Source organism: Triticum urartu, chromosome 1A, assembly GCF_056163025.1.
Source record: "Triticum urartu cultivar PI428250 chromosome 1A, HENAU_Tu73, whole genome shotgun sequence".
Taxonomy (NCBI): domain Eukaryota; kingdom Viridiplantae; phylum Streptophyta; class Magnoliopsida; order Poales; family Poaceae; genus Triticum; species Triticum urartu.
In genome coordinates this window covers 57,215,713-57,240,525 of record NC_141873.1, presented here as the reverse complement: position 1 = coordinate 57,240,525, position 24,813 = coordinate 57,215,713, and the positions used below count along the sequence as shown (strand labels likewise).

The 24,813-nt window shown below is 49.6% G+C and overlaps 1 pseudogene; it reads right to left on the bottom strand.

Annotated features, from left to right (window-relative positions):
- Positions 1–6,339: 6,339 nt before the first annotated feature.
- Positions 6,340–8,716, bottom strand: LOC147989984 (thylakoid lumenal 17.4 kDa protein, chloroplastic-like; annotated as a pseudogene).
- Positions 8,717–24,813: the final 16,097 nt, after the last annotated feature.

Genomic DNA, 24,813 nt, shown 5'->3' with positions numbered 1-24,813 from the left:
GAGTCTTCCCCAACCTCTCCTTCTCCCCTTGCTGGATCAAGGCGTAGGAGACGTCACCGGGCTGTACGTGTGTTGAACACGGAGGTACCGTCCGTTCGGTACTAGGATCATCGGTGATTTGGATCACGACGAGTACGACTCCATCAACCCCGTTCACTTGAACGCTTCCGCTTAGCGATCTACAAGGGTATGTAGATGCACTCTCCTTCCCCTCGTTGCTAGATTACTCCATAGATTGATCTTGGTGATGCGTAGAAAATTTTGAATTTCTGCTACGATCCCCAACAATAACGGTATACTCGTACAACCCATACCTGGTGGTAAAAGCTGTCTTCGGAATATCCTGTTCTCGAATCTTCAACTGGCGGTATCCTGATCGCATATCGATCTTGGAAAATACCTTAGCTCCTTGCAATCGATCAAACAGATCGTTGATCATTGATAGTGGGTACTTGTTCTTGATCGTTACTTCATTCAATCCTCGATAATCAACAACCATCCTTAACGATCCATCCTTTTTCTCCACTAGAAGTACTGGCAATCCCCAAGGCGAAGAACTTGGGCAGATATATCCCTTATCCAGTAACTCCTTAATCTGCTTCTTAATTTCTACCAAATCCTTTGCTGGCATCCTATATGGTCTCTTTGATATTGGCCCTGTGCCTGGCAATAGCTCAATCAAAAACTCAATATCTCTCTCCGGTGGCATGCCTGGCAACTCCTCTAGAAATACTTCAGGGAAATCCCTTACCACTGGTGCTTCCTCCTGCACAACTCCTGTTAGGCAATTTACTTGAGTCCTCTTTGGCACATGTCGGGATACATACTTGATCCTTCTCCCTTCTGGGGTAGTAAGCAAAATTGACTTACTAGCACATTCAATATTCCCTTCATACTTTGATAACCAATCCATGCCTAATATCACATCCAATCCTTGGGATTCCAATACTATTAGGTCTGAGGGAAAAACATAGTTACCAATCCTTAATGGTAACCGATCACACCATAGACTAGCCACATACTCTGCTCCAGGCGAGGTTACTAACATGGGTGACCTAAGGGCTTGGGTTGATAGGTTATACTTATCCACAAATCCCCTTGAGATGTATGAATGCGATGCGCCAGTATCAAAAAGAACGAGTGCAGTAAATGACTTAACCAAAAACTTACCTATTACTGCACCGGGCTGAGCTTCAACCTCCTCCACGCTAACGTGGTCCACCTGTCCCCTGTTGAAAGGGTTCGGCTTCTTCCCAAAACTTCCATTGCCATTTTGGCCTTCAGGACATTCATTGGCATAATATCCGGTCTTCTGACATTTAAAGCAAGTGACTTGGCTCAGGTCCTTCTTGGCTGGGGTTGATGGGTTGGTGCGGTTCTGGCCGTTGCTTCCTCCATTGCCATTATCATTATTGGTGCCATTATGATTGTGCGAGCTACCTCCTCCATGGGTATGTTGAAAATGTCCTCCCGGTCTAGGGGTAAAACGTGGTTTCTGCTGAGCTCCTGAATTGTACTTTCCTTGTCCATACTTCCTCTTGCGATTCTCAATTTGCTACTGCTTCCCTTCAATCATAAGAGCACGATCTACCAACTCCTGGTAGTTGTTGAAGGTTGCTACCATCAACTGCATGCTCAACTCATCATTCAGTCCTTCCAGGAACTTCTCCTGCTTAGCTGCATCCGTAGCGACGTCATCTGGGGCATAACGTGCTAACTTACTAAAGTCCTGCACATACTGGCCAACTGTCCGTCCTCCTTGGCGTAAGTTGTGAAACTCACGCTTCTTCATGGCCATAGCTCCTGCTGAAACATGGGCAGTACGAAAGGCCTGCTGAAACTGGTCCCATGTGACAGTGTCGACTGGGAAAGTGGCTGTGAAATTCTCCCACCATGATGCTGCGGGTCCTTCAAGCTGATGTGCGGCAAACTTCACCTTCTCCGCATCTGTGCATCCTGTTGTGGTCAACTCCCTAGCTGTCTTGCGGAGCCAATCATCTACTACTATCGGCTCGGTGCTACTGGAAAACACCAGCGGATTCAGCCTAAGAAAACGGGCTAAGTGATCAACAGGTGGTGGTGGTGGTGGTGGGTTGTTGTTGTTGTTCCCCTGGTTCTGATTCTGGACTAGCAACTGCATCAATGTGTTCTGCTGCTGGATCAACTGAGTGAGCTCCGGTGGAAAGGCAAATCCGGGGTCACGTCTCGAAGGCATCTGAGGGTTTTAGAAAAGATGAGATGTAAGAATAGAGGGGGTCTAAAGAGAAAATACTACCCATATGCACATGAGGCAAAAGCAAACAATTCACTTCATTCAATCAAACAAGGGCATACAATCGATCTATCTATCACAAAAAGTGCTCGGACTACTATATTTACATGGTGGACTACTACTACTGATGAGGTGGTCTACTAGAAATATTCTTCGATTGCAGACTCCATGATATCTGCTCCAGCTTCATCAACATAGTCATCATCGCTACTATCTGGATCCGAGTCGGTGCCGTCGATGATGATGTAGTCTTCCGAGCTAATCTCCTTGGGTTCTTCGTCTTCCTCTACTGGTGTAGGGCCTCCCATGAATATTCCAATCTTCTTGAACAGGTCGTCATTCTTCTCCACCAATACTTCAATTTCCTCTTCATAATCTTCACGTGTAGCCTTGAGTTCTTCCTCTAGTTCCTTGATTCTAGTCTTAGCCTTCTTCAGATCTATCATGTCGGCGCACATCTGGTTCTCCTGTCGTCGAATGTGCTGGTTTAGCTCCTGGATAAAAGCTGCGATTGATCTATCCTTCCTGGTGTTGATCATCTCCCAGTGCTCATCTCGGCGCCCACAAATCTGGTAGATAGTATCCTTGAGATCATTGCGGTAGACTTCTCCAATGCGTCCCATGGAGATGTGTGCTGCCATGCTCTTTCCTAGACTCCAAGTTGGTGCATCAAAAGAAAACTCTATGGGCTCAGTGACTGGCATGAACGTTCTTCCTGGAACTTGAACTTGAATCATCCAGCGCTCTTCTTCAGGTAAAGTGGCGTTGTAGGTTCCGGTGAAGCTTGGTACTCCTATATTCAGGTATCTAGTGACTTCCTTCAAGTGACGTCCAAAGGGTGTATCTTCATCCGATTGCGTGAACTTGTTCCTTGCATCTGCCATCCTAAAGAGTAGAAAAGATGAGAGGTCAGAAGAGAAGAGAGTGAATAGTGATCTAGGTCTTTTAGCTTAGTGGTCGTGTCCTACAGTCAGCGTGTGCTCTGATACAATCTCTGTAGCGACCAGACCTCAAACAGTCTGATCTCTGTGCTCCAGTGTCATCCCTGGATCAGTAATGCTGACACCACACAGTACTCGGAGGATTTATAGCAGAGTAGCAATCACACACTTATTACATCAAGTGTCTCAAAAGAGAACTTATTACAATAAATATGGCTTAAGGCCATCTAATAACGATAACAGCGGAAGGCTTGGAAGATAAATGAGTCCATCAACTCCAACGGCATCACTGAGTATAGAACCACGACCTAAAAACTCCTTAATCGTCGTCTGAAAAGTCTGCAACATTAACGTTGCAGCCCGAAACGGGTCAGCACATGGAATATGCTGGCAATGTAACACATAGAGAGTAATGGAATGAAACAGCTATACTATATGCATATTTGGCTGGTGAAAATCTCTATGGTTACAGTTTTGCGTAAAGCCAATTTTTCCCTACTACAAAGGAATAAATTTATTTAACTATCATGGTAGTTGTTAAACATTGAGAATGGTTGACAGCATTCTCAATCCCAATTAAGCATCATCATTAAACAAAACCCAACAAAATTAATTTAGAGTAACATGTTGAGATTCACATGATAATCCAAGTACTAGATACTCAAGATGTCCATAACCGGGGACACGGCTAACCATGATTAGTTTATTACACTCTGCAGAGGTTTGCACACTTTTCCCCACAAGACTCGATCGCCTCCGTTGGGTTTCTCGCACTACAGGATGTTTGAGAAGACGGATGACCGAGACATGGTCTTTCAGAAATGCTAGCACCTTACGATCGGGTAGACCGTACCACCTACATCCCCTACATCTGCTAGTCTACCACTGTAAGAGTTCGCACGACTTAGTCAACTATGCTAGAGCCCATAATAGCTTGTGGCTGCACACGGAAGTTTCTAGTATGAATAGTCTCATGATCCCTTTGAGCCTGGGTGGTGGTCCAAAAGAAAACAGGCAAGTCCTGGAATACCCAGGTGCCTCAATCCACCCAGATGTGTGTTTAAATTGCCACCTTAGATAAACCATTAATTAAAAAAAACTCACATCTGTCATGGATATCACTCACCCAATCCACGTCTACTAGCATAGCATGGCATAATAAGCAAACGTAGAAGTAACTTCCAAAGGTTTGATAATAAACAGGTAATAGGTACTACCTCATCTACTTCTCATCCCACAATTTAATTAGATCCTAACCATGCAATGTGTGAGGATTGATCTAATGCAATAAAACTGGTTAGTAGAAAAGGTATAATCAAAGTGTTACTTGCCTTGCTGATGATCCGGGAAACCTAGCGATTCGAAGTAACAAGCGGCGCACTCCGGGTATTCTATCGCAGACAAACAAACAAGCATACAATAAGTACTCATCTAATGCACATGTAGAACTCAAATAAGAGATCTAACCAGAAGGTTCAACTTAAGAACTTCGGTTGGCAAAAAGAATCAAATCGAACGAAGCAACGAAAATCAAACGGCGAAAGAAAACAACTTCGTTCTACTAATCTGGATCTAGGGCAAATTTTACAGTAGCAAAATCTTGTTTAAGTTGGTTAAACGGATAGAGGGTTTCGAGACGAAACTCTAGGCGCTTGAATCGCCTGATTCCGATAAACGAGCGAAAAATTAAACTAAAACGAAAATCGGATCAGGAATCGCGATCAGAAAAATCGCGGATTTAATCCGAGAAAAAGAAAAACGACGAACGCTCGCTAAATTAAATAAACCAGAAAAACCGATCTATTTTTAAAAAACCGAATCTAAAAAAACCGACAGAAAAACCGAACGGTTTTTTGAAATAAAAAAAAACCGGCGCGGATTTCGAGGCGGCAGCGGACCTCGGGCGGCGTGCGGCGGCGGGAGCTGGGGGCGGCTCGGGCTAGGGTTAGCTCTGGCTGGGCCTCCCCCCCCCCCCGGCTTAAATAGCCTAAGGGGCCGGGAGTCCTAGTCGAACACGGCCCTAGGTCGGTTCGATTTCTTTTAAAATAATTACGCGCAGAAGAAAAATAAAAAGAATTACTAAACTGACTCCAAAAATTTCGAAATAAATTTTCACGGGCTTCTAAAATCAAGCCGCACAAGGTGAACATTTACTTGGGACCTAAATGCAATTTTGAAAAACGCACATTTTTCCTAAATTCAAATAAAACACCGAAAAACTCTGAAATAAAATCTTATTTGATTTTATTATTAAATCCTCAATATTTCTTTATTTTGGGAAAGTCATTTTATTCCCTCTCTCATATTTTTGTAATAGAAATAATTGATGATAAAATAAATAAAATCAAATGATCCTATTCTCAAAATTTGAGAAAACTCAAATATGAAAATAACGAAATCCCCAACTCTCTCCGTGGGTCATTGAGTTGCATAGAATTTCTAGAATCAACCAAAATGCAAAATAAAATATGGTATGCAATGATGATTTAATGTATAACATTTCAAATTGAAAATTTGGGATGTTACAGACTGTACCTTGCTTCGTTCCGACGCGTGGAGGCTGGCCTCCTCACCCACCCCGTACTACACTGCTGCAAGGTCTGCATTGCTCAAAATTCTCTCTCTACACCTGCTCTCCCTTTATACCTATAGCATGGCATGCTAAAGAACTTGATCAATTCCAAAAAATATTCAGTTTTTACATTACAAGTTGGTGTATGCCACATGTTAGATATTTTTCCTACAATAACCTAAACTTCCTTTTCATAATGGCAGGACAAACCAACCCAGGAGGAGGCAAATAATGTAGTCAAGCAAATGCACATAGTACTATAGGGTCTGATCACTTCCTGTGTGTACATTGGTACTGAGTTCAGAATGCATGACATCCAACTAATGCATCATATATAAGTGATGGCTTGCTGTTGCTGAATTGTGAACCATACATCTACAAAGAAAATCATGGGAAACTTCCTTCCGTGTAAATTGTGTTTGTACAGATCAACTGCAGCTGTGTATGTATTGCTGAATATTTATGATATGCAGAGGGTTGTACACACATATTTTCAAGAGGAGTAAAAGGGCAGTTGTTGTCAACCTGCTTGTGCTCTATAACAGACTTGCTTACTAATCGTGTTGGAGGATGCCGATGCTGCCATAAACATGTCTATGATTTAATGACCTGCATCCCAGCTCAAATCTTGTGCCTCCATTGATTTTGTTGTTTTTGCATAGCTTCTGAAGGTCAATGTAGCCAGTGAGTGTTCCCTCGAAATCAACGTCCTTCATATTAGCATCGTCGAAGGTTGGTCTTAACAAGACGGCGTTCTTAAAGATTGCAGCTTTGACATCAGCTTTTCAAAAAGAATTGAGAGCTTTCGGCTTTTCCAAAATTGGCAGCGTTCGTGAAGCTCGTGCCTGAAAGTATTTCGAAGAGAAGTGTCTATCTTCATGTTCATAATGAAACATGCTTGGAGCAAAGTTATATCTCAAAGGGTTTGTATTTGGGAGAAATCACAACAATACACTATGGTGAATAAACAAGCATTTTATGTCTGCCTATGATCAATGTGAGGGTACATATGAAAGGGTCAGTATTTGGAAGCAATGAAAACAATGAACAAAGCAGTGTGGTATAAAACCAATTAACATGTGTAGTTATGTTTCTGTTACCTTTGAAACATGCACCAACAGCATAAGCCTTGAAAAATGACAACTTCTATCAAGTTAGCACCTTCAAACTTTGCGTCCAACATAAAAGCCGCGGGTAGAGTCTTGCCTTTCAGATTATCTTTATCGTTTGCGAAATTATAGAACCGGAGATGGTGCTACACACCTACACCCCAGTTGCCTGACCAACCGTGTTACCATAAAATCCAGCCTCACATCTCTTTGGATTGGTTGATGGTAGAGGCAACCTCCAACAATCATAGCAATCAGGGAATAATGTTACATCAGAAAATATTTTCTAATTGACAAACTCATGATCTTTCATATAGTAGCTTGGATGGTTAAATTGGAGCCAGAAATTGCTGCCCATCAACTTCAGGTACAACTGTTCTTCGATATTCAGTAGTCTGTATGCATGTTGGTTAAGAAACTTCAGGTTTGATATTTTGTTAGTACATCTCTCAACTGACTTGGGATATTCTATTAGTGTAATCCCATGTGATATTTTGTTCAAGCATATCCACAAAATCACACACTTCTGACTTATCTTCCTAAGCAGACGAATTTTCTTTCAACATTACGTGACCAAGTGAAAATAGAACACAATTATACATTTTAATTGGACTCTAGCATTTTCTCAGTAGCGTTGTGCTACACTTACTGTATTCTCCCGTTGCAACGCATGGGCATTTTTTCCACCCGCTAAGTCCTCCGCCATCCCGACGCAGCTACAGTCAGTGCATGCACAAATCAAAACAAAATAGCTTGTAGGCACGAGCGACTGCGCCTACAACCCACGTCGCCACTGATCCCTCGGGCTGCCGGAGCGATGAGCTCGTACTGGCGTGGTTCAAGCGCAAGTGGCGGACCCATGATCGCAGCTCAAGAGCATCAGCGCCTCCTGTGGAGGCTGAAGTGATGAGAACAGCGACATCGTCGGAACCCGACGAAGCCAGCTGCGACATCGGCGCTGGTTGAGTTCTTCCGTGACAACCTTGTATGCTTTGGACTCACTCTGACGGAGGCCGAGCTCATGGAGTTCACCACCGACATGGAGGCCCTTCTTGACCCGTCGGGCATGGACGAGAGCAACGAGGAGGCATGGACGTGACGGTGGCTGAGTCAAGCTGGAGATCTGGGCCAATGCGAGCGTGCGGCCTCGAGCAGCAGCCCGAGGTGTCCGGCGATATGTTCGACATTGACTTTCGACTATGGCTCTCCTCAGACTACAATCGCGACGCCACACACCAGATGAGAAACACAGCAACAACGGTGCCAGTGCCGACCTTCATCTCCTCCCGTGGAGCTAGCCTCGAGCCCTCAACCTCAATCCAAATTACCAGGCCATCTTCGATTACTTCCGGCACGGTGACGACGACGACGAAGTAAGCTGACTGTTCCTGCCCCAAGCTGTACGACGCAATACACATATGTAGGTTGAACGTGCACGTACACAGCAGCCCGCAGGATGATCGCTTCCGTTCGCTAGATCGATTCCGGCTGACATATGCACACATGAATCTGCTTGCCTGAATCTGCCTATGTTTTTTTTTGGAATACGCAAAGCTTGCGTATCATTGCATTGATAGGAGAAATTAAATGAGTACAAGAGGTGATACAACACATGACACAGACACAAAAGACGTGAACATGATGCCCCAAACCAGAGAAACATGAGGCACTCGACCCAAATAAAAACACAGCTAAACTCGCCAACCAGAGACACAATCCGACCAATAACTAGACGACCGACATCACCGAAGTCAGCACCGAGGACGCCGCGAGCAAACAAGACATCGCCTTCAGGAAGGAGAACGACACGAGACGCCGCCATCGTCCGATCCGGGAAGCCGGACCTAGGGTTTCCCCTGTTGCTCGAAGAGGGGCCCGGATAGTGGCCATGGCAGTGCCTCCAAGAAGGGAACGACACCCGCAAGTGTCGCCACTGCCATCATAGAATGCGGGGATTTCTCCCTGGCCAAATTCCGAACAATCCCAAGCCGTCGGAGAACAAATCGAAGAAGAGGAAGTCGAGTATAGGCCGAAATTGCGTCTGGAGGAAGGAGAGCCACGCTCGACGCCGAAGAAGGCACCGAGCGCCGCCGGACTTGCTAGCTCCGTTCGAGGGCGGGGTTGCGTGGCTGAGCGAAATGGAAGGCAATGAGTTGTGACGGTGGCCGGAGCCCCGGACAAACCAGGATCTGGAAAACGCAGATCAAGGCCACTGGGACCGGAGCAGCAGAGTGCCGGCAAGCCTAAGAGCTGGAAGGGGACGTAGCTCCCGAAGCGAGCCGGAAACGAAGATGCACCGGGATGGACGGCCAACCAAGGGCACCGGCAGGGTGATGATGCGGTGATGCCGAGGAGCCAACGAGCCAAGAAAATTGGAAAGAGCGCAGCTTTCATGGTGTGTTGGATCCAAAGCCATGCAGGCCGGCCATGGACGTAGGAAGGGGCGCAGGTCCGTAGCCGCCATGCCGAAGCCGCCCCTGCCGGGGGTGGGTGGGTGGTGAAGTTCACGCGCAGCCAAACCTCCCGGCCTGCGCACTGCAGGAAGCAACCGCGGCCGGGCACAACCCCACGCCTCCACGACCGCCATAGCGGGAGGCAGACCCGGAGCCGAGCAGGGGGTGAGGGTGGTGGGGTCGGTGGGAGGGGGTGGACACAGCGGAGAAGGCACGCCGGCCGTCGTGGAGGCCGAATGGAGAGCGCCACATCCAGCCGGGCGAGGTCACATATCCCATCTGGGCCAGCAGAAGCCGCCAGCGTCATCCAGGGGGAAGACATCACCGGGGGAAGGCCGCCGCCACCGCTGATGGAAGCCGCCGGCGCCGCCAGGGACCGGATCTCGGGGGAGGGGCGGAGGACGAGGCCATGGGGTCGGAGGAGGAGAGAAAAAAACAGCCCCGCCGCCACCATCCTAGGGCCTGGCGAGTCTTCATCGGACGGCTCTCCGGCGGCGGCGACGCGGAGATGGGCGAGAGGTGGGGGGCCGGCCGGCGACGGCAGGGATTCCACCGAGTCGCCCGGTCGGGCGACGCGAGGGTCAGGAGCTTGTAGTATTCAATATACTACCGAAAATCTACAGTAGTATTGGCTAATCCGGGCCCTCTAACCACAAAAATGAACGGTTCAAATTATCTTGATGCACCGTAAAAGGTCTCTTCAACTTTTTCAATCATATCTCATGTAATCCTGATATATGATCAATGTAAAAAAATTGCAGAAAAGGACACTAAACTGATCCCAAAGTACGAGAAACAAATAGAGGAGCTAACCAGCCAATGCACCATGAAGTCCGTGGTCTTTAGTAGAATCTACCAACCAGGAACTTCTCAGGCTTAAGATGTAGCTTCACCAAAAGCTTGTGCAAATTGATAATTTTGGTAAGTACAAACTAATGCATTAAGCATCGTCATGTCCTAGTTTTTTTATATATAAGTATAATTGTTCTAACATATAACTTAATAACTTGCACAACAAGTTCTTGACAAACAAACAGACCAACTAAGAAAAGTTTCTCAGAACTACGAAAATGAAATCACAGAAACCGGAAAACACGAATAGGATGGAGGGGTCGAGCGTCGGTACTGGCGACCCGCCGGGCGACTCCGACACCATCCTGCTGCTGGTGGCCGTCCACTCTCCGTCCGCCGATGTTCCGCCCCCCACGGCTCCAGCCGCTACTCCGTCCGCTCCTCCCCTTAGCGGCCGGCCTGGGCTCTCTTCCGATGGCGAGCGGGCTCGTCGTAGGCGCCGGGGTTTCCGGGTGGTGCCGTGTCCAGGTAAAGCTTTCCAGTCCAGAGTCGCTTCCTTCCTCCGCTCCCCCGTTGTTTTCGACGCCGCTGCTGGTCCGGGTGCCTCCCCGGGGGTGATCTGGATCACACCGCCGGCGATGGGGTTTCACATCTCCGCCGCTTCGCTTTCCACCCTTGTGTCCATCCGCTTCTGCGCGCACCCTGCGCGCCTGGTTGCTGAGCTTGTCGAGCCGCTGGTTTTCTCCGTTCAAGTTGCTAGCTCGGCGGTGGCCCGGTTCATGGTTGACTCGGGCGCCGGCGCCGGCGCCGCTATTCCGATCCGGCTGCATCTGTCGGTGGAAGAGGCGCGTGCTTCAGCTGCGCTGGTCCTCGAAGCTCGCGCGGGCGCTCCACCTACCGCCTTCAAGGCGCGGGCTAATGCGCGCGGGCACGGGCATAGCCTTTCGGCTCGGAGACGCCCGCCTCCTCCTAGGTCCTGTCAGCCCCCTCTTTTGCCCCTTTCCGTCACTGGCCACGTTTCGCGCCCTGGTTGGCCGGCCCCGCTGCCCGCGTTTCCTGGGGGAGACCCTGGTGCCCCTGGAGGGAGCAAATGCAATCTGCCTACCGCTTCCCAGCGAGATATCGCACTGTCCTGCACGGCGGGCGCAGTTCCCCTGGCCTCCGACAGCGACGGGGCGCTTAATGTGTTTAATGTGGGGGCCTGCTTTGCTCCTGTTTCCCCGCCTCAGCCCTCCCTCTCGCCCGACACGGATGAAGCTTGCCCTTACCGCGCGGCTTTATTATCCCCAGCGACTGCGCCCTCCCCTCCCTCACCTCGCCCAGCTCCTCCTCTCCTCTCCCTCGACGGCTGCTTCCGCTGTCTCTCCACTCGTCACTTTGTGAAGGACTGTAGGGACCCGGTTCGCTGCTGCCGTTGCCGTCGCTCCGGCCACCGCGCGCGCTCCCGCTCGTGTCCCATGGCTCCCCCGCGCCCCTCTGTTGTGCCTCGTCCCGCAGTGTCCCCCCCCCCACCGCCACATCGCCAAACCCCGTACCCTTCGGCGGCTCGCCGTCCCATGTTGCATGCGGCTCGCCTCATCGAGCCGCGACGCCTCGAGGTCGGCGGCCCCAGCTCTCCCGCTCCCTCCCCTCAGCCTTCGCCACGCGACATCTCTCTTGATGCCGTTGTGCGCTTGCCGCCGCAGTCCCCTTCTCCGGCGGTGGAGCTGCTTGCCCACCCGCAACCGGTGCCCGTCGCGGCCGCCCCGGTCGCTCCGCCCCCGGAGCTCCTCCTCCCACGGGTCCTGCCTTCCTCACGCCGCTCGGCCTTGTCCGAGTCGGACGTCTCCTCCAGGAGCCGGGTCTCGGTGGCGGCCGAGTCGCAGCGCCCCGACGTTATGGATGTCTTCATGCCCGCGGGTGACCTGGAGGCTGCGCGACGCCTCGCCGTCGTCTCTATCGAGCCTCCCAACGCGTTCATCAACGCGACAACGGCCATCCAAGCGGCTATGATGCGGGACCTCGGGCACCTCTTCTTCGACACGGTGCCCTCGTCGGTGGGGATGTGCTACCTCCGCTTTGCCTCCTGGGCGGCCAGGGAGGAAGCCATCAACAGCCAGCCTCTAGACTACCAGGGCGCGTGCATCGACCTCCATCGCGAGGAGTTGTATGGGTGGGAGCCGCAGCGCGCGCGCCAGTTCGCTCTCTTGGCTGCCACGGGCTTCCCCGCCGAGTTCGTCACGCCAACCTGCATCCCTGTCGCCTTCTCCGGCTTCGGGCGCGTCCTGGAGGTCGACCCACGTGCCCTCTCCGGGCACGAACTCGCTACGATCCGCGTGGTCGTCCTTCTGGAGCGGACGCGGGACATCCCTTGCGATGTCTGGCCGTGGTGGGGTGGGGGTGGGGGGGCGTGGCCAACGCATGTCGTCTCCATTGAGCCGACCGCGGTCTGGCCCATGGCCCGCACCTTTGACGCCGATGGGGAATATGTGCCCTTTTCAGCCACCCCCCGCCTCCCTTCGCCCACAACCGTCCTGACGGGCTTCGCCGCCACGGAGACATTTCGGTGCCGGCGTTTCGCCGGGTCGGGAGGATGGGTGGCGGTGGTGGTGGTGGAGGGAGTTTCGCCCTCGACTCCGTTCTTCTGGTGCTTGGCGCACCCCCCTCCCCCGCCTTAGCCCTCCCCGCCCGCTGGGTCTGCCGCCGGCTCTGTCCCTCTCTCCCTCGGCCTCCTCGGTGCGCATCGAGGAGCTGGAGGAGGACGTGTCATGCATGGGGCTGCATGGGGTGGGGCCCGTCTGCATGGGCACCCCTGTTGACTCTACTCCATCCGCTGTTGTGCCTTCTCTGCCTGAACCCTGCGAGGAGGGGGGCGTCGCAGTGCACGGCTGGCGCTCGCTGACTCCGGCAAGTTCGTGCCGATCGTTGACAAGGCGTTCAAGCGGAGGGCCTTGAAGGACGCGTTGATCGTCTGTTCTCCGAGGCTCCAGGCGAGGGCGGCCAGGGAACGGGTCATCGACGCGGTGGTGCAGCCGCTCTCGGCTGCCTCTGTTGCCGGGCTGCGCGCTGCCGCGGCTCTCAAGACCTCGGTGGTGTCGGCTCCCTCCCATGATTAGCGTGTCTTGTTTTAGCTTGGGCTCTAGGCTCTCCCTCACCGGGGGTGTGGAAACCCGGTTGTATCCCTTCTATTCTTTAGTCTGCTCCATTTGGAGTAGCTTTGTTCCTCTTTCGCGTAATATGGTGTGCGTTTGTATCAGCCCCTGGGTGCCAGTGTGTGCCTATGGTTAGTCGTGTTCAGAATCTCTCCTTCCTCTTTTGGAATGTGCAAGGGCTTGGGGATTGCGATAAGTGCGACCTCGTTCGTAACTCCCTCTCCTCGGCCGTCCCCTCTGTTGCATGTTTGCAAGAGACCAAACTTGCGACGCTTGGCACTCAGAAAGACCGGTCCTTCCTGCCTAGCCCCCTTTCTGATTTCGTCACTAAGGATGCAGATGGCTCTCGCGGTGGCATAGTTACTGCTTGGGATCCCCGGCTCCTGTCTCGGGTCTCCTCTGCCGAGTCGCGTTTTCTCTCACCGTCTCTCTCGCATCTACCGTTTCTTACTTAGCTTTCTCCGTCACCAACGTGTACGCCCCGGCTGATCACTCGCTCACTGAGGCGTTCGTTGCCGATATACTTGCCCTGGCTTCGTCTGTCCACGGGCCATGGCTTGTGGTGGGCGATTTTAATCTCATCCGTCTCCCGAGGGAGAAAAACAACAACCGATTCGATGCTGGGCGCGTGGGCACGTTCAACTCCATGATCAATACTTTGGCTTGGCATGAGCTGCCTCTCTCTGACCGTCTGTTCACTTGGTCTAGCAAACGTGTGCCCCCCACTCTTGCGCGGCTGGACCGTGCGTTTTTCAATGCTGCCTGGGACATGTTGTTTCCCGACTCATCTCTCGCGTCCTATCCCCGCATCACCTCTGATCACTTCCCCCTTCTAGTCTCCGTCTCGACCCGCCTCCCTCCTGCCGGTCGCTTCTTCTTTGAAACTTCGTGGCTACTGGACCCTGGGTTCCTTCCTGTGGTTTTGCCCTCCTGGACCCGCGTCCCCCGCTCCCCCTGCGCCGCGACCCGCCTTGCTCGTCAAAAGAAATGCCTCATGTTTGCTGCCAAGGTATGGAAATGACAACACAAATTCGTTCATGTTTTCGATAACAACTGCAAGTTTCTGATTGACCTTATAGACTTCTGGGAGGAGTGTCAGCAGCTTTCCATGGCCGAAGAGGAGCTGCGGCGTGACGCCCGGCTGCAGCTGGCGGGCTCGGTTGCGCGGCAGGCGGCCTATTGGTGTCAGCGTGGGAAGTATCGGGCGGTGGCGGAGGGGGACGAGAACACCGGCTACTTCCACGCCCGCGCCTCCCACCGTCGTCGGTGCAACGCCATCCGGGTGCTCGCGGTGGATGGCGTCGAGCTTGTGGCGTACCAGGCCAAGGAGGCGGCGCTGCGTCGCTTCTACTCCACCCTGCTGGGTCGAGCCCCGGTTACCACCTGGGGGTTCGACCTGGCTGCCCTCTACGCTGCGGCGCCCCGGGTGGACGGCGCTCCCCTGGTGGCTCCCTTCTCCCGGGCGGAGATCCGAGCTGCCGTTTTCGCCCTAGACCGAACGAGCGCGCCGGGGCCGGACGGGCTCGGCCCTGCTTTCTACCAGGCCGCCTGGCCGGCGGTCGCGGACGACCTGCAGCGCCTCTTCGACGACGTCCACCGCAGCGTGGCATAACTTGACGGGATCAACCCTGTTCTCATTGCCCTGCTCTCGAAAAAAGATGGAGTGCTGGGCCCTGGCGATTTCCGTCCCGTTTCGCTTCAGAACGGTGATGTGAAAATCCTCTGCCGAGGGCTGACCTCTCAGCTTCAGTTGCAGATCGGGGCCATCATCGATGAGGATCAGTCAGGGTTCCTATCCGGGCGCAGCATCTCGGAGAACTTTGTTTATGCGGAAGAGTTGGTGCAGTGCTGCCACCGGAGGGGGGCGCCCACGCTTGTCTTCAAGCTGGATTTCGCTAAGGCGTTCAACTCCATCGCCTGGCCAAGCCTTCGCCGGATCATGGAGGTCCGGGGGTTCCCGGCTCTCTGGTGTGATTGGATGGACCTCATCCTCCGTTCCTCCAAGGCCGCGGTCCTTCTCAACGGCGTGCCGGGGCGCTGGTTTGCGGTTCGGAACGGGCTGCGCCAGGGAGATCCCATCTTCCCATACATGTTCCTCCTGGTCGCGGACGTCCTCCAGCGCATGATCAGGGGCGACGGGGCTCTCTGTCACCCCCTGGTGGGAGGGGCGCCGGTGGTGGTCCTCCAGTACGCGGATGACACGTTGATCATCATGCGTGCTGACCCCGCGGCTGCAACGCGACTTCGGATCATCCTCGACCTCTTTGCGGCGGCTACCGGCCTCGTCATCAAGTTCTCCAAGAGCGCGCTCGTCCCGATGAACGTCGAGCGCGGGGTTCTCGCCTCTGTCCTGGCGTCCTTTGAGTGCACTGTGGGGTCCTTCCCCTAGTCGTACCTTGGCTTGCCTCTCTCGTCCGACAAGCTCAAGCTCGACGACTTCGCCCCCATGCTTGCTAAGGTAGACCGTTACCTGGCAGGGTGGCGGGCACGGCTGCTCTCGCCGGCTAGCCGGTTGGTGTTGATCAATGTCGTCATCGACGCCATCCCCACGTACGCCATGGCGGCCATGCGCCTTCCGCGGGCGGTCCTGGCTCGCCTGGATGCGCTGCGCCGGGCGTTTCTCTGGAACGTGGCGGACCGGGCCTCGGGAGCTCAGTGCCTTGTCGCCTGGGAGCGCGTCTGCCGCTCCAAGGCCGAGGGAGGACTCGGCGTCCGGTCTCTCCGGGATCAGAACGACTGCCTCCTTCTCAAGCTGCTTCACAGGCTGCACTCCGGGGCGCCGTCTCGGTGGGCCTGTTGGGTCTGGGGCCTGATGGGAGGTGGGTCTTTCTTGGCTCCCGGACGATCCCCCCTCCCGGGCGAGCACTGGCAGTCCCTCCTCGAGCTGTTGCCGGCTTACCGGGCCCTTACGAGGGTGGAGGTGGGGGACGGCAGAATGATGTCGTTCTAGCAAGACCGGTGGCTTCCGTGCGGGGCGCTCATCGTGGCCTTCCCCGCCTTATTCTCGCATGCGCTTCGCCGAGAGGTGTCGGTCTGGGAGGCCCGTCGCGGCGGCGTCCGTGCTCTTCTCGTACCCCGACTCACCCCCATGGCGGTGCGCGAGTGCGCCGCCGTGTAGTGACTCATGGAGGGGGTGCCGCCCCTGGATGGACATGATTCCCGGGTGGCTGTCCTTTGCTCGGGACCGAAAAGGAAAATCTCGTCGCGGGGGGGTCTACGGCCTAGTCCGCTTCGGGGGGATAGAGTGGTCGCCGACGCCCTTCCTCTGGCCGTCCCGGGCTCCATCGCGCGTTGCGTTCTTCGGTTGGCTGCTGTCTCTGGCTCGCATTCATACGAGGGATGTGCTCCTGCGGAAAACCATCCTGACGGTGGCGGAGGCTGGGTGTCCCTGCTGCTCGGCCGCGCTTGAGACTGCGAACAACCTCATCTTCAGGTGCCCCTTTGCGGCACAGTTCTGGCGATGCCTCGGCATATCGACAGAAGGGGGAACGGTGGAGTCCATCCACCGCCTGGACACGTCTCCCGCTGTGGGGGGGGGGGGGGGGGGGGGGCGTCGCCCGCTCCCTTCATCCTCCTCTGTTGCTGGAGGCTTTGGAAACGTGGGAATGCGGTCGTCTTCCGCAATGACCGGCAGTCCCTTGCAGTCACCCTCAAAGCCTGCCGCGACGATGCTGTTCTCTGGCGGGCGAGGCTGCTCCCCGGTGACCGCGCTCATATTGATGTTTGGCTATCTGTTCTTAGGGTTTGAGTAGTTTCGGGCCTCGCCCCCCTCCCCCCCCCCCTCTTTTGCTTTGTACATCTATGCATCTGTGTACTCAGGGCCGTGGTCCTTTTTTTGGGTAATATATTCAGGTGGTGGAGGCCCCCCCCCCCCCGGGTGAAAATTAAAAAAAAAAGAACTACGAAAATGACAAGAAACTATGGGCTGCTGCTGTCAAACATGGTCCACACTGACGATGATATAAATATGAAGGTTGTTCGCCCAGAGAAATCCCATATGTGAACCTAAATATAATAGACATGTTATTGAAGAAAAGAAACACAAAACTTTACACATTCAAGTGAATACCGGCTTAGACTCCAAAGCCAGAATCTTGTTTGCTCATTTTTAATGTTCACGGCTGAGTTATCCTTATATGTTAAAAGTAAAATTTAGAACATTACAATCTTCTTATGAACTAAAGTAAAATCCATGCATGAAAACATAAAGATACTTTACTACTGATCGTCACCGTTAGCACATATGCCTCTTCACTAAGCAATGAACTTTTCCCATTAGATTTGAGAGAATCAAAATTCCTAGGTGAGAACCAAGAAATCAATTAATTTGAGACAAATAATATCGACAATCAGGGCAAGCCAAAAATCGGAGCATAGCGAAACCAGTCAGCTATGCATATTTAACGATTGGTAGGCCTAACTTTTAGGTGCATCATTGCATTCAGATATTGCATTTATATAATCCCACTTCCTATCCATCCACCAGCCCAAGGAATAAATGCAAGAGGCCAAATGCAATACCAATTTTCTTGGTCTGAACTTGTTGTATGCTGTAATGCATTCCCTTAAAAATAGTTTAAAGCAGATTACATCCAGGCTTCATGTACCCGTGCCCCGCTCCTTGCACTGCAAACCGGTACAGCTTCGCTTTCGTACGGCAAAAGAAGAAGCCTCGGTCCTATAAATTAAAACATCAGGTCATAATACTGTCTGCATGGTTCTTTGCTACATCACGTTCATCAGAGCAGGATATATACGTCGCTTCACAAAGTTTCCTTGTCATAAATTAAAAACAGGATACTTCAGACACAATAATGCATACTGTATTGAAAATTCGTGTGCAAAAAAAAATGGCATATAGCTAGCAAAGAATAGAAAAAATCATTACCCCAAAAAACAGACAAGTGGCGCTCCAGACATGACAATAGCGAAGTATCCACTTTCTTTAACAGAGATTTATAAAACTTGCGAGATATACTCAGCCAGATCTGTTACTATCTCATCTGAACTCTCAAAAATCCTCATTTCAGTATTCAGTTTTGGTTAATAAGGCAGCTATACATTTTCCTATCCATTCTTTGCCCTGGCCTAGAACTACCATTCTTGCTACATCAAATAATCCTACACAAAAAGCACCAGTATATTACCAACAAGAACGCCCGAAGTGACCCAACTCATGGACAGAACATTAGAATTTAAGAGAACTTCAACATAGTGATAACATCTAGTAATACATCTCTAGTAGTAGTTACAGATGTCACACATCAAATGTGAAAATTATTCAGCGAACCTCTGCAGCTTGGTTCTCCGCCATGTGCTGGTCCAGGCTGAGTGCCAGCAGCGTTTCCAGCTGCATCAGAGGCGGGCCATCTCCCCATCGACCATCTCCGCTGCCAAAATTTTGTTGTAAATTCAGATAAAGAAAATCAGTGCAAGGAGAGAAAATTATATCATACTGGGTTTATTTCATCCCCAAAAGCTTATGATACTGTTCACAATATGTATGCTCAGATATAGTAACAAAGCTGAATAAATTTAGCCCTTAAGCCCTAATAAATGCAGCAAAAGATTCACTATTTTTTTTAATGCATATATAGGAATCCAAAAAAAATCTCAACAAACAGAAAATAGTAAATGTGTAACTGCTTCAAGGTGGAAACTATGAATGCCATTATCGTGTTGTAACCTCTAAAACAACTTTGGATCTCCCTGAAGCTCGGTTTCTCAGTTACACGAGCCTGATCAAGCTAGTTGTGCACTGAGAAAATGTATAAAACAAGGAAAAGTGCAAATGTACATACAAACATGTAGCCGATATAAAGAGAAAATGAAGGCACTGCTTTGGGGACATGGAAACGATGAACAATAGCACCAAAGCATCGCCCTTGTAAATCACTGTACCAGAAAACCAGTGGTTAAAAGCAGAAGAGTTATAGGCTAAAATCAGTATCAAACCTGTAGGAATTAACATGGAAACCTATAAAATATAATCTGTAGCTCATACTGGGATTAACAAATATGGACATTTTAACTCATCAAGAAAGTGAGATGGTAGAATCATACCTACCTACGTTTTTTCCATGGTAGCACAACATTACCAGCAAGATATATCATGATATATGTTCAAACACCAAACATATATGACTGGTTGCAATCACACAAAACACCTCTCATATGCAAAGGATCTATAGAGGCAACTCAAATGCGCATGTTCACAGGTTTTGCCCGAAAGCAAAGAGGGCTCTCACTTGATGCATGATCAACATTTTTTTTATCTTCATGGTTATTTGAGTTGAAGCTCCAGGCGTGTATCTTAAAGTTTTGCATGTTTTTCTTCTTCTTTTTCCTTGTGGTGTACATTGTAACCAAGGAACCATCAGGCTCCTTGTTCGAATGAATGCAGTGCACCTTCATTTGGAGGGCTGGAGTTTGCAAACAACAGTCTCAAGTACATGTGCATTTTGTTTAGGGTAGTATCTTTATCCAAAGCTTGTGGTCTTTCAAGGTGACTACGGCATTTTAGAAACATAATACAACATTAATGTTGGATGTCATGTGTGGTCTCTGTCTTTCTGAGTCAATTACACCACAGGTGTCTAAACTTGGCAAGAAAATTCACTTTGGTGTTGAAACTTGTGGCGTACAGATATGTGGTGACAGAACTTGGCTTCGCGGTGCATATACGGTCAGAATCGGGTTTGCATACGTACTGAGCGCTGACAAGGCATGCCAGCGAGGCGCAGGCAGAGGCGTGTGGCCTGTCTATTTGCGGTGAACCCCCTGGAAGTTTTATTTTTGACACGAAAAAGACCCTGCAGAGCACAACGGTAACTGAAGATTGCTGAACGTGGTAAGAAGCGATACTGTGCATTTTTAGTCAGTTTCCTTTCAACATCCTACTGGTAACATGTGTCGGGCTTGCACTAACAGATCTTTGGTTCGAATCCCAGATCCCCCAATTTTTTTGTGTATGCAGTTTCGGCAACAAATAATCAGTTTTCCTCACTATAAATTCAGAGAAAAGCATAGGCATCAGTTTCAGAGAAGATATTGCAACATGGAGGGCTACTGGCTGTGTTGGCGATCTCTGCCGACTTGTTTTTCTTCTTCTTTGGTGTTTTGTGCTTGCCGCTTGTGGCTGGGCTTCGCCTCTGCTTATTCAGTGTGTATACAGAGTTTATACAGAGCAAAATTTCAGTCAGTACAAATGCAGAAAATGCAATTTGTGTATGCAGTTTTTGACAGCAAAAATTCAATTGTACTCAGTATAATTTCAGAGAAAAGCATAAGCATAATTTCGTTCTAGAGATTGCACATACAGTTTTTGATGAACTGCTGTACCCACAACCACTGTCCAAATATTCAGTTAGCTACTCTCGAAAAATTCAGTTAACTACTGTCGAAAAATTCAGTTAGCTACTGTCGAAAAACTCAGAAATTCGGTTAGCTACTGTCGAAAAATTCAGTTAAGTATAGACGTATAATTCATGAAAATTACAAACTTCTGTACCCACATCCAATGTTTTCACAGGAGCAAACATGTTCTAACAATCTTGTAGGTGGCTAATTTCTGAGGCATATCTCAATATTTACGTTCACAAAACAGAGCCCATTTTAACCCAGGAGAAACCATGTACAGAACTGGCACTATGGATGAATGTGAAGGGGGTTTCATACAACTCGGCTTTAAACAAGCACCCACGGACGAAATCAAGACCTAACTACAAAATTTCCATCGATTCGACCAACTGACAAAAACCCTAGAATAAACAGGGGAGTGAGAGGTGGCAGAGAGAGAAATCGAGGGCATGCACATCATATACAGGGGCTGGTTCCCCTGGATCTCGCTGACGGGGCTCCATCGTCGTCGAAGCCGCCGACCAACGCCGTCGCCCCAACCGCCGCCGCTGTCGCCTACGATCGATCAGGAGGAGAACTCGAGGCGAGGCAGTCGAAGAGGCAGGGTTTTGGTTCACTAATCCAGCCTCTGCAGGGTCTTTTTCGTGTCAAAAATAAAACTTCCAGCGGGTTCGTCGCAAATAGACAGGCCACACGCCTCTGCCCGCGCCTTCCAGCCACTGACAAAGGGCCCCGTGCCTCGTTGGCACGCCTCGTCAGCGCTCAGTACGTATGCAAACCCGATTCTGACCGTATATGCACCCACGAAGCCAAGTTCTGTCACCACATATCTGTTTTCTTGCCAAGTTTAGACACCTATGATGTAATTGACTTTATTATTATTGGTTACCACATGGTATGTGTGGTAAAAAACTTCTAATAGAAATCCAGTTGTGATGATTTAGGTCCTTAATTAGACTTTGAAAAAGTACACAAGCCCTCAAAAAACATGTTACTACTACCTCTATGTCATAATATGTGTCATTTTAGCACTTCAAGTGCTAAATATGGTACGGAGGGAGTATTATCAATTTCCAACAAAGCAATCTTTTTTTTTAAAAGAAGGCCATCATGGCTAGCTTTATTGATTTCAAATAGGAATTACATTGTCTACGAGTTTGGAAACCAGACAAGCCGGGGGCTCATCAGTCCATGAACTACAAATCTTATTACGAAAACAATAACTAGCTAGCACATGCGCCGCTTGATTCGAAGAACGAGCACAATGTTTAAAGATAACCTTCCCAATTGACAAAGACACGTCAATGCATTCTGCAAATACTGCTGCAGTCTGTCCCGAGCAATAGTCAATAACAATTGAAGAATCTGACTCTGCCTCCACCTGTTGAATCCTAATGAGCTTGCAAAGATCAATCCATCTCTCATCGCCATAGCTTCCGAGGTAACTACATCAGATGCATACTAAATATATTTGCACTGAGCTGCCAAAAAATTACCCTTCTCATCTCTAAGGATTGCCGCCGATGCTCCAGCACCCTCATCCGCATAGAAGGAGGCATCTACATTTAACTTAACAAATTTTGGACCGGGTTTCAACCATCTTTGTTCCTTTATCACCCTGTTCTTCTCATTTGCTTGATGAAAATTGTTCGCAATTGCTAGAACAGACATAGGCCATCTCATTGTCGGGGGTGTTGCTCCATCATAAGTGTGTTGGCGACGAGTCCACCAAAGGTACCAACTACCAACAGCAAGAATTTGCTTAATATCCAAGTTCGGCTTCATCGGAACCGGCTTATCCTCTGCCAACAGTAAATGCTCCAATATTACCGAACCAGAGCGATCCACCGTTGCAGCTTCGTCAAGAATTTCCAATATGCCCAGGCCTCTCCAAAGTTCTCTGGCCGTCACACATTCAAAAAGAAGATGTTTTATATCCTCAGCAGGTCCATGACAAACCGGACAAGCACCATCCGATCCCACATGCCTGTTCATTAGTATGGATTTTAGAGGGATGATTCCATGAAGAGCACGCCAGCAAAATATCGAAACTTTACGTGGTATATTTAGTTTCCAGAGTCTAGTCCACACTTCCGGAGCTTGGGATTGCCTTGGGCATTCAGCCATGTTTGTGTGTGTCCCGAAAGTCCGATACCACTGTATTTTGTACGCTGATCGTACTGTGAATATCCCTCTGCGGTCAGGATGCCATGCAATAAAATCGTCAAATGCATTGTGACTCAGCGGTATTTGCATAATTCGCCTAACATCCACCGGATTCATAATTGTTCGAAGCAGTGCTTCATCCCATGTCCCTGATATAGGATCGATTAAGTCACTAACAGAATTGAGCAGAGTATGACCACGACCTGAAATAATCTTTCTATCCGGGCTCCCCGGGATCCATGGATCAGTCCATATATTCACCTTCTCACCGTTTCCAATCCTCCAAATGTATCCTAATTTGAAAGTTTCCAATCCTTTCATGATACTTTGCCAAGTGAAGGAGGATCCATTTTTCAATGTAGCATGGAGCAGACTACAATTGGGAAAATATTTCGCTTTTAGTACCCTCGCACAAAGAGACTCTGGATTGGTTATGAGACGCCAGCATTGTTTCGATAGCATAGCAAGATTAAAGGAGTGGAGATCCCTAAAGCATCCCTCCTTCATTTTTTGGGTAACAAAGCTTCCACCAGGTGTACCAATGCATTCTTTTGTGGTCGTCGTCATCACCCCACCAGAATTGGGTAATCAAATCGGTGATGTCTTTACATACCCCTTTAGGTAGGCTAAACACTAACATAGCAAACACCGGGATAGCTTGGGCCACCGCCTTAATAAGAATCTCTTTACCCCCTGTAGATAATTGCTTTTCCATCCATCCCTTCAGTCTCTCTTTGATTCTTTCATAAAAATGTTTGAAACCGTCGCTTCTATTAGCCCCCACCATTGCCGGTAGCCCCAGATACTTGTCAGACAATGCTTCAGTATCAATATGTAATTCCTGACAAATCTCAGTCCTTGATGTGGCCGGAGTGTTAGGACTAAAAAATACACTTGATTTTGACAGACTCACCATCTGTCCCGAGCTATGACAGTAGGTATCTAGAACATGCTGTAAGGAAGCTGCATTTAAAACATCTGCTTTCATAAAAATAAGAGAATCGTCAGCGAATAAAAGGTGTGATACTGACGGTGCATTTCTGCACACTCTAATTCCCTCTATGCCACCAGCTTCTTTTTCATACTGCAGTAAACTAGAAAGACCTTCTGCGCATAAGAGAAATAGATAGGGAGAAAGGGGGTCCCCCTGCCTAATACCTCTCGCTGGAGTAAATGAATATGTCTCTTGAGAGTTGAACCTTACTTTATATCTCACAGAGCTCACACATGCCATCATCATCTCAACCCACTGATTATCGAAACCGAGTGTGAGCATCATATCACGCAGGAAAAGACCATTCCACCCTATCATAAGCTTTGTGCATATCAAGCTTGATTGCACACAATCCCGTCTGTCCAGCTCTCTTATTCTTGATTTTGTGCACACATTCATATGCAATCAAGATGTTATCAGTAATCATCCGTCCTGGCACAAAAGCACTTTGGATAGGGGAAATAATCTCTTGCAGGATACTTTTCAGTCTTTGAGCTAGCATCTTAGAAATTATTTTGTATAACACATTGCAAAGGCTAATAAGGCGAAATTGTGTTACCAGTTCTGGAGAATCTATCTTGGGTATCAACAAAGCAATCTTGATTTGCTCGAGAAAACTAAAACAGAACATAAATAGAGGCACGCTAGAAACAACTTGTTTCTATTTTTCTGCAAAAGGAAAAGTAAAAAATGCATGGTTATTTTCACAAAGTATGGTGGCCAGCTCATAATAACACGTAAGATAACATCACCCTGGAACGGGCGGAGACCTAGCCACTGACATAGCGGTCCCACAGCAGATGGTCTAGCACACCTCTCTAGCAATCACGTAAAAATGTTTCTTAAACTCCAACCTCCCAGCTCATAACCACGCGTAAGGTAACAGCACACCAGATCAGCGGCTAACCCAGACACTGACAAGTCGGTCCCACACCAATAGTTCACTGTATACCCTTACCCAATCGCGTAACAATCATTTGTGAAACTAGGCGGCGCGTCTCGTTTCCGTTTCTTCCAGAACACG